The sequence below is a fragment of the Taudactylus pleione genome, unplaced genomic scaffold, assembly GCF_031769625.1.
Source record: "Taudactylus pleione unplaced genomic scaffold, aTauple2 ptg000127l, whole genome shotgun sequence".
In the NCBI taxonomy this organism is placed as follows: domain Eukaryota; kingdom Metazoa; phylum Chordata; class Amphibia; order Anura; family Myobatrachidae; genus Taudactylus; species Taudactylus pleione.
Genome location: NW_028284529.1, coordinates 10,886,600 through 10,899,781, shown reverse-complemented (window position 1 = coordinate 10,899,781; position 13,182 = coordinate 10,886,600). Strand labels below are relative to the sequence as shown.

Sequence of the window (13,182 nt, the reverse complement as noted above, 5' to 3'; positions counted from 1 at the left end):
AATGTAGGCATGAATAATACCTCACATTTCATGCACCTGTTTGTTGACTTAAACAAAGTGAATAGCTTTTTTAATAAACCTGCGGCGAAAATTAAATCTTACTTGTAATACAAGCTGGCTATAATGGGATTTTGTTCCTAAATCTCATCCCAAATTTTCCAAAATATTCTTATTGTCTTGGCAGACCTTACATCATTGTCTCTGATCTGGAAATATCTTTATGAAGAACAAAAAGCTTCACATTATTTTAAAATTAGCAAGAAAACCAATAAATATGTTGTTATAGATGCATTACAACTCGGTAGGGTTTAGCTTTAATGGCCATGAAAAATTTCTCATTAAGTCTTTGGCCTTGTGCCTCACTTCATGCAGCAAGCATATTATAATGACCAGCTAAAGTACTCCCTACCGTCATTCTGGTGTTTTCATTCTATCATCCTGCTGTGAACCCATTGTACAATATTAAGATTGTTGCAAGATTTTAAGTATTTGCAATGGATAGTGAAACACAGTTCAAGTACTGTAATTATTTTGCTTTATATATTTGTAAGAATATTGAGTGAAACAGCTTTACTTATAAACACTACCTATTATGCACAATAATTTGTTGTTTAATCTGTTTATATTTAATATTGTTGGCCAATATTGTTTAAAAGTTGCCCAATTTAGATTTTGAATTATTGTACAGTGCATTCCTTTAAAAATTATTTACCAATTATGTTCCAAGTGTGGTCATTAAATACACAGTAGTGATGTTATATTGACAATAAGAAAAGTTTAGCAAAGCGCACCAAAACATATTCCCTTTGCTTTCAATTAATTAAGCTAAAGAGACATTGAATATTTGGATTCAATGCAAGTGTCCAGAAGGGACTTAACGCATACAGATTTAACATTATTCTAATGATTATGCTCCTTGCTAATGCTGAGCCGATTAAACCAGTGAAACAAAAAGTACTGTATTTCGCATTATGGTATTCTCATTAGTAATGTCCGTCTTCCTTGCGGGCTGCTCGTAAACCCAATAATAAACATTGTATTAAACATGTTTCAAGTTTAAATTGTCACAGTTCAGTTGGTGCAAGAATATGATTTATGGAAATAAGTAAAGATGATTTGAAGACTAAAACCTAACAGTATGTGCATAGTGCATTTCTATCACTCGCTGTGTTTTTATTTTCCATGGCAACAAATCTGTGTAGTGTCTATTCTTGCTAATTCATTGCCTATGCTTGTATTTGTTAAGGATACATTAAAAAAAAAAAAACAACATTTTAAACTTGATGTTCTTTGTTTTTCCATTGAGTAATTTATAAGCACCTAAGAAGCCTTTTTGTACTGGTTTTCTATAAAAATTACTGTTCATTGCGGAAGTGGTTTGTCTAACTTAATATGGCTTTTCTGAATCATGACCCTGTTGAAAAGCAATTTGGGCAAAACTACAAGAGTCCAAACCTCTGTCGAATCGATTATCAATATGTCAAGGGACATTTGCCATTTGCCCATACTATCTCCTTTGAATGATGTTCTTGATGTATAGCAGTAATTTTTATTTTTCACTACAAGTAAACTGTTTATTAGTTTCCAATTAAAATGAGTAAATGTACTCTCGTTGCAGATTCATTTTGACTAGTTTGAGAGGGGAGCCATGAGTGATGTATCTGTCCTTGACAAGCTGGTGTTATCATGATCAAGTCTTGTGCTTTGATTTCACCCAGTGGCCAAGAGCTTTGTATTATCGAAAAGAGGAAGGGGATTTTTAGAATCAACGTAATAGGTAAGTAAAGTTATTTTTTTGTATATTTTATTTAAGTATTTCTATTTGCACCATGGCCACAGATTTTACAGACCATAAAGTAATTTCTACATATACCGATGTGTCCTTATACATCTAGCCTCCTTGCACATTAAACAGCCCTTCTAGTTGTGCCATGCCATGGTGTGGCTCAGTAGCGCCAAGCGTCTTTTTTGTGATTTTTTTTACCTTCCAATGTGTCTTATTCGCACAGTGATACAAATAGAATGCACAAGCAGCCTCTAAAATGATATGCGGCATGTCTATATTTTGTATGCAACTTCGAGTGTATCTGCATGCGAAACGCTACATTACAGTGGCACAACCGCTGACACAGTAACATAGCGTTTTGCATGCAGATACACTCGAAGTCGCACACAGAATATAGGCATGCTGCATATCATTTTAATCAGCAGAAGTGCGTCCTATTTGTATCACTGTGCGAATAAGACACATTGGAAGGTAAAAAATGACATGAAAAGACGCTTGGCAATACCGAGTCACCCGGCTCTCACACTTTATGTGTAACGCGACTTATAGTGCAAAGAGTTTATACAGTATGTGGACACATCTGTATAAACAATTTTCTAATCAAATTATGTATTACAATGATACATATAATTGTATATTCTACTAATGTGCAGCAATTTACTGATGTGTTTTTCTAGATATGCTAGTTTAGATACATTAAAGACATCCATTACATTCAACATAAACAAGATTATATAATTTATTAGGGTTTGTCTGTCTATCTTTATACACTCAAAAAATCAGGCCATACCCATTTATTGATATTTTATCTTCAGTGCACTATGGGACTACTTCAGAGATGTACTGTATGCTAACCTGATAGTTAGCATACATCTCAGATTGTAGTTGTTCTGCTGCAGAGCATGACCCGTACTATGCATGTGCAGTATGGTTCTGCAATCCTGCACGCAGAGTGGCAGCAGACAGTCAGTGATTGAGGACCACGCAGACGTTCCGATGAAGCGTCCATGGATGCAGCTTGGAACAGTAATGCATGCAGGAGGCATGATGCCTCCTGCTGCATTACTATAATAGTGCTATTGCACCTGCTACCATGTTAGCAACTGTTATAGCATCTCCATCTGAGGTTCAATCACGCCCTATATCCAGGAACACCACATAAACAGCTGTTTTGTGTATAGGATTCCTACATCCTATGTGCTCATTCAGCAAATGATACAGTATGTTAAATTAAAGATCTGAAAAAGACATTAATTGTCAGAGCATGGAATATTAGGATTTTTCCTCATATTGAGCTATATAGAAAATTGGCAGAGACTAATAGCCGCTCACAACCTTTTATTGACTTTTTGGTTGTTTTTATTTCATTTGTAAAAGTGAAATTTCTAAAAGTTCATTGATTTTAAATGTCATACTATACAATTATAACACATTTTTACAACACATCAATCTAAGCATACCATTATACAAATATTATTGTAATAACTGTAAAATCTTCCCAGATTCTGGTTAACATAGTTTTGTCATTACTTATAATAAAACTTATAATAACCTTATAAGCCTTATAATATGAAGTCTGAGAAACCATCATGAGGTTATAGAGTTTAATGTAGAACATTAGGTTTTAGGCAGAGATAGCATCCATGTGCTATGCAAGTATGTATTTTTATTTGTTATGGGGATTTCATGAACCCTTTTATAAATATTTGCTGTTGAATTTGTTAAAAGAACAGTAATATGAGAATTGTTCATGGCGACCAATATTGTTTTGTGAAATGTATAATGTATATTGATAATATCTAATCAGATCTATTTTAAAAGACTAATTACAATAAATACCACCTGTGATTATCAGCACAATTATGGGAAAGGTGAGTAAAAGAATTAAGAATGATGGTGCAATTAGTTTGACATTTTTTTTTCTTTTTTCTTAATCACTTTGTAATTGTGGCCTTTCAATTAAGTGCACAAAATGCTGATAGCTGATTGTTCATTTTTATATAGCTTTATTTGCTGTGCAAGGTGATAATTAGGCAATAACAGCTAAGCTGTGTTGTAATATTTTTATAGGCTGGCAGTTTTAACAGTTGAATGTTATTTTATCTCAACTTTACAACAAATTTAAATTGTGTTCAAAAGGTAATGTAGGGCTTATCTTTACACTTTGTCATGCCCCATTTTGCTCACTTGAACGATACTGACACTTGCTTGCTATGTCTGCATGGATGTGTGAACAATATATGTAAATAAGTCATGCAAAAAGAATATTTCCAGGAATACCTACTCACTTACATACCATAACGCTGAGAGTGAGACTACCTAACCTGAATAGCCACTGTGTGGTTACCCAGTGTAACTTGTTGCTGAATCCAAGAACAAGAAACAATAACCATATCTGCCTAAAGGAATAAAATCACTCATTTTAAGGAAGTTTCTATTCTATTGTAAATCACTAGTCAAGCATCGGTATTAAAGTAGCAGGAACAGAATGTGGTGGAAAAATTATAAATGCACTCCCTATACCAGAGGTTCCCAAACACGTTTTTCAGGGCTCCCCAACAGTTCAGGGTTTAGAGCAGGGGTTCCCAACCACGGTCCTCAAGGCACACTAACAGTCCAGGTTTTAGGGATAGCCATACTGGAGCACAGGTGACCTAATTGTAACCATCTGTACACAATCATGGATATCACTAAAACCAGGACTGAGAGTGTGACTTGAGGACCGAGGTTGGGAATCACTGGTTTAGAGCTATCCATGGTTGAGCACAGGTGGTTAAATCAAATTGACTGAGGTACTATTTAAGTAACCCGTGCTCAACCATGGATATCTCTAAAGCCTGAACTGTTGAGGAGACTTGAGGACCTCATTTGGGAACCTCTGCCCTATACTGCAAAAAATACCACAGATTTTATTCCAGTTTACTTTTTTGGTGGTAACTTGGAGGGAAAAGTATAGAAATTTGTAGAGACTGTTGTCTACATTTATTGCTATTTTACCACTACAGTAACTCAATACTAGTTTTTGCTTTGGCCACTTAGGGGCAGATGAATCAAGGCAATTTTCATGAAAATTTTGCAAACATGGCATTTTTTGCATGGTTTTCATGCTAACTTGTTTTTTTACAGTATGTATTAAACTGTTAAAGCATTAGTAATCTTTTCATACTTTTTTTTATGGCGAGTTAGGTAGACTTTCAGGAAAGTACATGGGAAAAAGGCATATTTTCTCAACCCTCCCAGGACAGGAAGGGGTATATTTACTAAAGTGAGAGTTTTTATAAGTGGAGATGTTGTTCATAGCAGCCAATCAGAATCTACTTAACATTTAACTAGCACCTTCTAGAAGATAATAGCTAACATATTATTGGTTGCTATGGACAACATCTCCACTTCTAAAATCTCTCACTTTAGTAAATTTACCCCCTATTCTTATTTTAGCTAAACTTAACACTGTCTGCAACAGTTACTTCACTACCAACTACAGTAACTTCACTACACACAGCTGCTGGGGAACTGCACATACCAGCATTAACCTGACACAATTTTATTGAATTCTAAAACTGTGGCAGGGCATGCAGGAATGTGTAGTTCCATAGCTATTGGAGTGCCACAGGTTGTCTACACCATAACCACTAGTGACTTAACTACCTATTTTAATATGATCATTTGATATCTTTATTTGTCATACCCAGGTGCATCAATTAAATGAAAAATATTTTTCCCAAATAACCATATAAAATGTAAGTTTGGCCCACAAGTCAGTCCATTTTCACAGAGTTTATTACTGTTCCCAGTTGGTGTTGTAAAAATATTTTTACCATGTCCATAATTTATTTACAATATAATAGCTTTGAAATAGTGTAAAATATACTAATGTTTATTACATTTTAATCAACTTTCCCACAAATGGTTTTCGTGGTCTTATGCTGAGGCCATTTTTTTCACTTTTTATTTAGGTAGCACTAAAAAAACACTTTTCGAGTTAGAATTCACATTGATACATTCAGTTGAAAAGTCCTTTAATATTGTCACGATAAAAAGTGATAGTTTCCACATGAAAAATGTGCTTAATAATACATCTGCCACATAGAGAGGAGGCACAGAAGAGCTCTCTTCAACACCTCTAAATACTTTTCTGTCTCAGTAGACAGAGGCTAGATGCCAATAGGAAGTTTTGGAAATTATAAAAATTGTGGGAGCAATTACCACGTTCTTCAAGAAAAAGCTGATATACAGTATAAGATTGATGAGCATTAATAAGTGTACTGCTTCATATAGATGGGTATAATTATTGTCTCCATTTACCTTTTAAATACAATGCTAATTACACTCTACAGACACATCTACTGTATGTACAACTAATTCACCATATATATGTATACTCCCTCTTCTTACATTTTATAAAGCCTATTCCACAAACATAACACTGTTCCAGATTCCGACCTGTGTAAATGTATGTGCACACATGTGTCTGTGCAAGAAGGATACAAAGAATAAAGCCACTGAACAAAGAGCTTGCACTCAGTATTCTAAACTTAAATAAGTTATAACTAGGATGCACTAATACACATTTCAGAATATATGTTGTCATCTGTTACTATGAAACTAGCATCTATTTCCTAACATTCTATTTGATACACAAATGTATAGTAAATGCCATGTAGGGCATGGTCTTTTATAGCTCTCAATGAATATTGGAACAAAACACTTTTTAACAAACAGAGGCTCCCATTTATCAATGAAGCATACCCTCTTTAGCGCTCGCTAAAGGGACTATGCCAAGTTTCTGGATTTAACAAACAGCGGCTGTTTGGCAAACATCGCTCTCGCCATCTTTTAGATGGCGAGAGTGATGTGGGCCCCATTGTGGCAATGGAGACCCTGAGGTGCCTTTCCGGCTTCAGTGAAGCCTTCCAGGCACTGTCGGGCCCCCATGTCATGCACATGTGCAGACGGACCATCGCACATGCGCATAACACTGGAGCCCCGTCACTGGCAACGTTAGCGGAGAACCTCGCCGAGGACGAGGACTTTGCGGGACCTCGCCGGAGAGGTAAGTATTGTTAAATACCTGTAAATTTTCCATTTGTATCACAGTGATACTAAAAATTTCAGTGGTGTTTAATATCGTTGACAAATGAGGGCCGTAGAATCACAAATTGGGAGTATTACAACACCGAGCATTATCAAAGGATAGAGAACCCTTTGCTCTTCATTTCAAAAATGTATCTACTGTTCAGAAGAAGTATGAATTTTTCTTACTGGGACTGAAAAATTATATACGGATATATACGGATAAAGCGATTGTTATATATATAACATACTTATAGGGTGTTTCACTCGCTATTTGCACCAAAGTTGTTCTTATAAATTTTGAAGTAATTTAGCGAAATTTGACACAGACATGTAAGTATGGTAATTTTTTTTTTTTTTTTTGCTTTACTTTGTCATGAGCCTTAAAGCTTTTTACTTAAGGCCGGAGTCAATGTTAATATTATTCCCCATGTTTATAATGGTCTGACATTCCCTTGTATTACTGTGTTCAACCAGACTTCAAAGGAAATTTAGTTTAAGTAGGTATTTGCTAGTGAGTGCTGGCATGTAAAAAATGACCATCATTTGAAGGCCATTGACTAGTCCTCTGTGTGTCTTTATATGAACTAAGCTTGCTGGAATAACTTCAATAAGAGCACTGAGCCACATTTAGAAGTGTTTTCTCCACCATACATCCATCAGTGAATGTATGCTGTATCTTAAATATTAATATCAAAGTAATTTCAGCAAAAAAATTTCCTCATTAAAATGAAAATATTACTAAGGGAGGTCATTAGAAAACAGAATGTGAAATTAAAGGAAAGAATTCTACATCAACAGAATGCATTGAGTTAGTAAGTTTTAAAACCTTGACATTAACAATAGAAATTAGGTACAGCAAGGCTGTATGTTAAAAACCTAATGCATTGTCGTGGCATGTGCAATATTATTATTCAGATAAAGATACTATTTTTATTTACTGTGTAAACATTTTGTGACTTTACTACTGCATATCCTCAGTAAAGTATTAGTGATACAAATAAGAACTGAGGAGCATCAATATGGATCTTTTTAGTAACGTTTTCATATCTAGCTTTCTCATATATATCCAAATGTTTTGGGATACAAAAAAAAGGCAATTGGTCACATTTAGTGATGGATTCCTTTCTGGCCCTGAATACATGCATAACAATTCTGTAAAGATACATGCAATTCTAAGTACAGCTGTATTTCGGCATCAGGCTTACAGATCCATATACATACACACTGCAAGAGTGTAAAGGTAAAGCAGCGTAAATAGTAAATACTAAATACTATATTCTCATTAGCTTATTTCTACACAATGTAGTGTCAAATAACACAAGAGAGAACATTGTCTTGAAAGAATTATCAATGTAAAAGTTGCATTTTCCATATAAAATCTAATGAAATACACACACCTCCTTTTATAAGTCTAATAGAAATCTTTTTTTCTGCAGTAGTCCAAATGGAAATAACAAACAAGTAATCTGAATAGAGTTGATATAATATATCCGTAAAACTAATGCTACTGTCAGCTGTGGGGGTCAATACGCAATCAGCCAGCCAGAAGTGACTAGATATTGTAGTGCTAATGGTGTCATCATCATGTATATATGTACACAAGCCAACAGTGTCAACAAAAGATGTGTGCGTTCAAGTCTCACTAGGATGCATCACTAGATGATGTGCTGAAGTTAGGTTGGGTACGTGATCCCGGCGCACACAATGCCAATGGTCGGAATCCCGGCGCCGGTATCCTAACAGTTGAAATCCTGATGCCTTCAGGTAAGTAAATTAACCCTACACCTAACACAAACCCACCTTTTCCACAGTGTAACGCGAACCCTCCCTACCGGCAGCCTAACCCTCCCCTCCCGCAGTCTAACCCTAACCCTCCCCCTAGTGTTTAACCCTAATCCCTAACCCTAACACACCATCAGGATCACAGCTGCAGGGCTACTGACCAGTCGGTATTCCGGAACCAAAGTTGTGAGTGGTGGCATTTTGCGCCCTGGGATGCCAACTACATCCCATGTAGTTATATGTGCAGGTCATTTCCTGTTCTTAAATTATGCCCTCTATGTGTGGAATTTGTTTGTTTTCATGACTTTCATCTGGGTATTCTGGCAGAGGCGGATTGGGATGGAGAACCAGCCCGGGAAATTTCTGAAAGCAGTCCTAATGGGGGCGGGTCTGTAGAGGAGGTGGGGTCTGTGCAGGGACGGGACACTCCTCATCAGGCCTGATAGTGAGTCAAAGGCAGTCGTAATCTTCCTTGTGTCTATTGCTGAAATTGCGTTTGGGACTTTAAGCTAATGCCGCTACAAAGCCCGTCCCTGGTGTACAGCCATGTACCTGAATGTGTGAGGACTGAGATGCCCACTTTCAATGCCTACAGATGCTGCAATCATGCTTTGTGCATCTTTATACTCCACCATCGGTCGGTGAATCTTGCACAAACCCTCTGCTAGAAAAGTTAAAAACTGGCATACATATCAGGGGCAAACAAGCCTGTCAATAGAAAGCATGTCCAGAAGATATCGGAAGCTGGTTCATGGTTTGAAAACAGAACCACAGTACCTTCTACTGACTGGCTTATATGCCCCTGATATGCCAGATTTTAACTTTGCTGATGTACGTTTGATGATCCCTAAGTAAACCATTGTGCAATTAAAATTCTACACTATCTGTGCCTTGTTTCTCTTTGTTTTTGAGATATATAGATATATACATATATGTTAAATATTATTACAAACTATTAGATTATGTCATTTTTACTGCCTGTGGGCCTGCTTCAGAGATGTGCACTAATGCATTTGCAGCTGCAAATCTCTACGCAGCTACTGTGCAAAAATATGCAAATGGTGCTGCCGCTTGGATTTGTATTGAGACGTCCACCGGAGGCTTTGCTAATCCCAGGAGCTGTGTACGAAGATGCAGCATCGATCGCAGATTAGTCAATGATCAAAGTCCTGAATAGCTGTATAGTTGTGCAGCATGGCCACATTGTGTATGGAAGTGCAGGGTAAAACACGCCCCAGAAAACGACTGTGACACGTATGTGTTTTGGTTCCACTGTCTGTTAACTCCCCCAAAAGGCCTCTGCCTGTCAATCACTTTGCGATTTAGTCCTCACTACAAGTGTTGTCGCTAACCAATCGCTGCCCGTGTGCAGTATGACTGTGATGTATGCCCTGTCACCTCTGTATGAAGCAGTCAGAACAGCAGTGCCAACTGCACCTTACCTTCAGTGTTGCTGCTGGAACCATGAGGAGTGACTCACAGAGCTGAGCAAAGGCCCATGGGAGGAGCTGCTGCTGTTAGGCATGCGCAGCAGCTCCCCTCGGCCATTTCACTCATACTATACAATGAGTTGGAACTAGCGATTTATGGGCTCAGGAGCAAAAATATGCTTGGTCCCATTGCCCCCAAAGTCCCAACCTCCTCTGTGCAAAAGACACTTAGGGGAAGATTTACAAAGCAGCAGCCTACAGAAGCATTTAAGTATTTAAAATGGCACCCGCAGTCAGAGTTAAGCATGCCAGACTTTACACTGACCGTGGGTGCCCATTTAAAATATAGACCTGCAACCCGCCAGGAAAGATTGGCTTACAGAAGCCGCTGCTTCGTAAATTCTCCCCTTAGGGCCTGACATGCACACAAATTCCCTTGCGATTGAGAATTTGTATGCAGCGGATCTGTCACAGCAGAGCGGAATTGTATTGAGACGCCCACTAAGATGCCAGGGTCTTTCAGCTGCATATTAATTTTCAGTCTTAGATGCAAGGGCTGCGTTTTGCTTGCCACCCCCATTACGTGGTCAGGCTAGCTCATGTTGTATGAAACACTAATTTTGCCCTCTTATAGCCTCTTCTAGTTATATTCATCACTGTCATAGTACCCCATAGTACGCAGAGCACCCTCCATAATACCACTCAGTATACACTATACCCTCATAATACAACTGACTATACACAAACCCCCATATAATACCATTCAGTGTACACAGTACCCAACATAATCCCACTCAATCTACACAGTGCACTTCACCATAATACCTTTCTGAGCACACAGCGCCCCATTTTTACACTCCAGTATACACAGCCCACTCTCCCTCTCCCATATTACTCCTAGGTACACACAGCACTCCCATATTACAGAAACACAGCCCACCCAGCTCCCATATTACTCCCAGTACACACAGCGCCACATATTACATTCCAATATACACAGCCCCCATACTACCCCTCAGTCCCCTTCCCATATTACCCCCAGTACACACAGCACCCACATATCACAGTCCAGTATACACAGCCCGCCCGCATTCAGTATGATACACCGCCACCCGGTAGCGGCGGCCCGACAGAGGAGTAAATCCTGATCATCCTAAAGGTAAGTATAAACTAACCTAATTTTACTCCCTAACCCTAACCCTCCTTTAGGGTGCCTAACCCTAACCCCCCCCCTGTGCCTAACCCTAATCCCCCCTCTAAGTGCCTAAACCTAAGTCCCCCAGGGGGGGTGTCTACCCCTAACCTCCCCTTCCCCTAGCCTGACACTAACCTCCCAGGGGGGGGGGGTAAAATGACAGGCATCTAGATTTAGACACCTGTCATTTAACCCTCACCAGAATTAAGTAGTCTGGAATCCGGCGGTCGGCATTGCGTCTGCCGGCTTCCTAAACGTATACCAGCCAGCCCATATCTCCACCAGTACACACAGCACACTCATATTACAGCCCAGTATACACAGCCCACCCATATCACCACCAGTACACACAGCACACACATATTACAGCCCAGTATACACAGCCCGCCCATATCACCACCAGTAAACACAGCACACACATATTACAGCCCAGTATACACAGCCCGCCCATATCACCACCAGTACACACAGCACACACATATTACAGCCCAGTATACACAGCCCGCCCATATCACCACCAGTACACACAGCACACACATATTACAGCCCAGTATACACAGCCCACCCATATCACCACCAGTACACACAGCACACACATATTACAGCCCAGTATACACAGCCTGCCCATATCACCACCAGTACACACAGCACACACATATTACAGCCCAGTATACACAGCCCGCCCATATCACCACCAGTACACACATATTACAGCCTAGTATACACAACCCGCCCATATCACCACCAGTACACACATATTACAGCCCAGTATACACAGCCCGCCCATATCACCACCAGTACACACATATTACAGCCTAGTATACACAACCCGCCCATATCACCACCAGTACACACATATTACAGCCCAGTATACACAGCCCGCCCATATCACCATAAGTTCACACATATTACAGCCAAGTGTACACAGCCAGCCCATATCACTAACAGTACACACAGCACACACATATTACAGTCCAGTATCTCCCCCATATTACCCCAAAGTACACAGTGCACCTGCATGGTACCTGGTATTCTGGTTTCTACTGTAATAAGCAACTGCAGGGAGCCAGGACATCGTGGTAAGGAGAGGCAGCACAGGCATCAGACAGGGTAGTAGAGCTTATTTCCCAGGCAGGCAGTCACTCAGACGAGGAGCAGGAAGAGGAGGGGCCAGCCACTGTGACTGTGTCTGTGAGGTGCCGTGGCTGCGTTGCTGCAGCCGAACAGCTTATTATTTTGCCTCTGACTGCAATGTGCTTCTGCACAGAATCAGCCTGCAGAGCAGCAAGGGGGAGGGGTGAGGATGAGATCAGCCCAGTCCTGACCGGCCCAGCGGGAAATGCCCCAACTTCCCGGTGGCCCAATCCGCCCCTGTATTCTGGTATCCCTCTGTTCATGTCTTGTAGGTTCCCCACTATAGCTCACAAAATCCAGTCAGAGAGGATGCAGAGTGTAATCCAATTATTATTATTAATTATTATTATTATTATTATTATTATTATTATTTTCAAATGGCTATATCCATATCATGGATACTGACCACTGATCATTTGTTTTGCAAAGTTGTATTATTGCAGATCATACATTTTAAAGTAAACATTCTTATTCACATCATCTAATTATATACTCACACATATATTTACTGTGTCATTTGAAAATTTTATTTTATTGGCGTGAACCTGTTAAAATTTCTGCAGCATTTAGGCTCGTCAGTGCTCGAATTCTAATAGAGTGCATAAAATATAAAAAATTTTCATGAAAAGACCTACAATCAAAATTACTGTACACGATGTATAAAAAAAACACTAAAATTTTAGTAACAAGAATAGATATGTCCTCTGTATTATTAAACTTTTTTTTTTTCATTTAGCAATAAAATCTTAATGTGGCTTATATAGCCATAGCACTAAATG

General features: G+C 38.9%; 1 protein-coding gene across 1 annotated transcript in view; it reads left to right on the top strand.

Annotated features, from left to right (window-relative positions):
- Window positions 1-13,182, top strand: part of LINGO2 (leucine rich repeat and Ig domain containing 2) — a 1,482,402-nt gene that overhangs the window by 961,836 nt on the left and 507,384 nt on the right. Inside the window, exon 5 of the mRNA XM_088472623.1 lies at window positions 1,619-1,777. The gene's annotated coding sequence lies outside the window, so the exon portion shown is untranslated. The remainder of the gene's footprint in view (window positions 1-1,618; window positions 1,778-13,182) is intronic.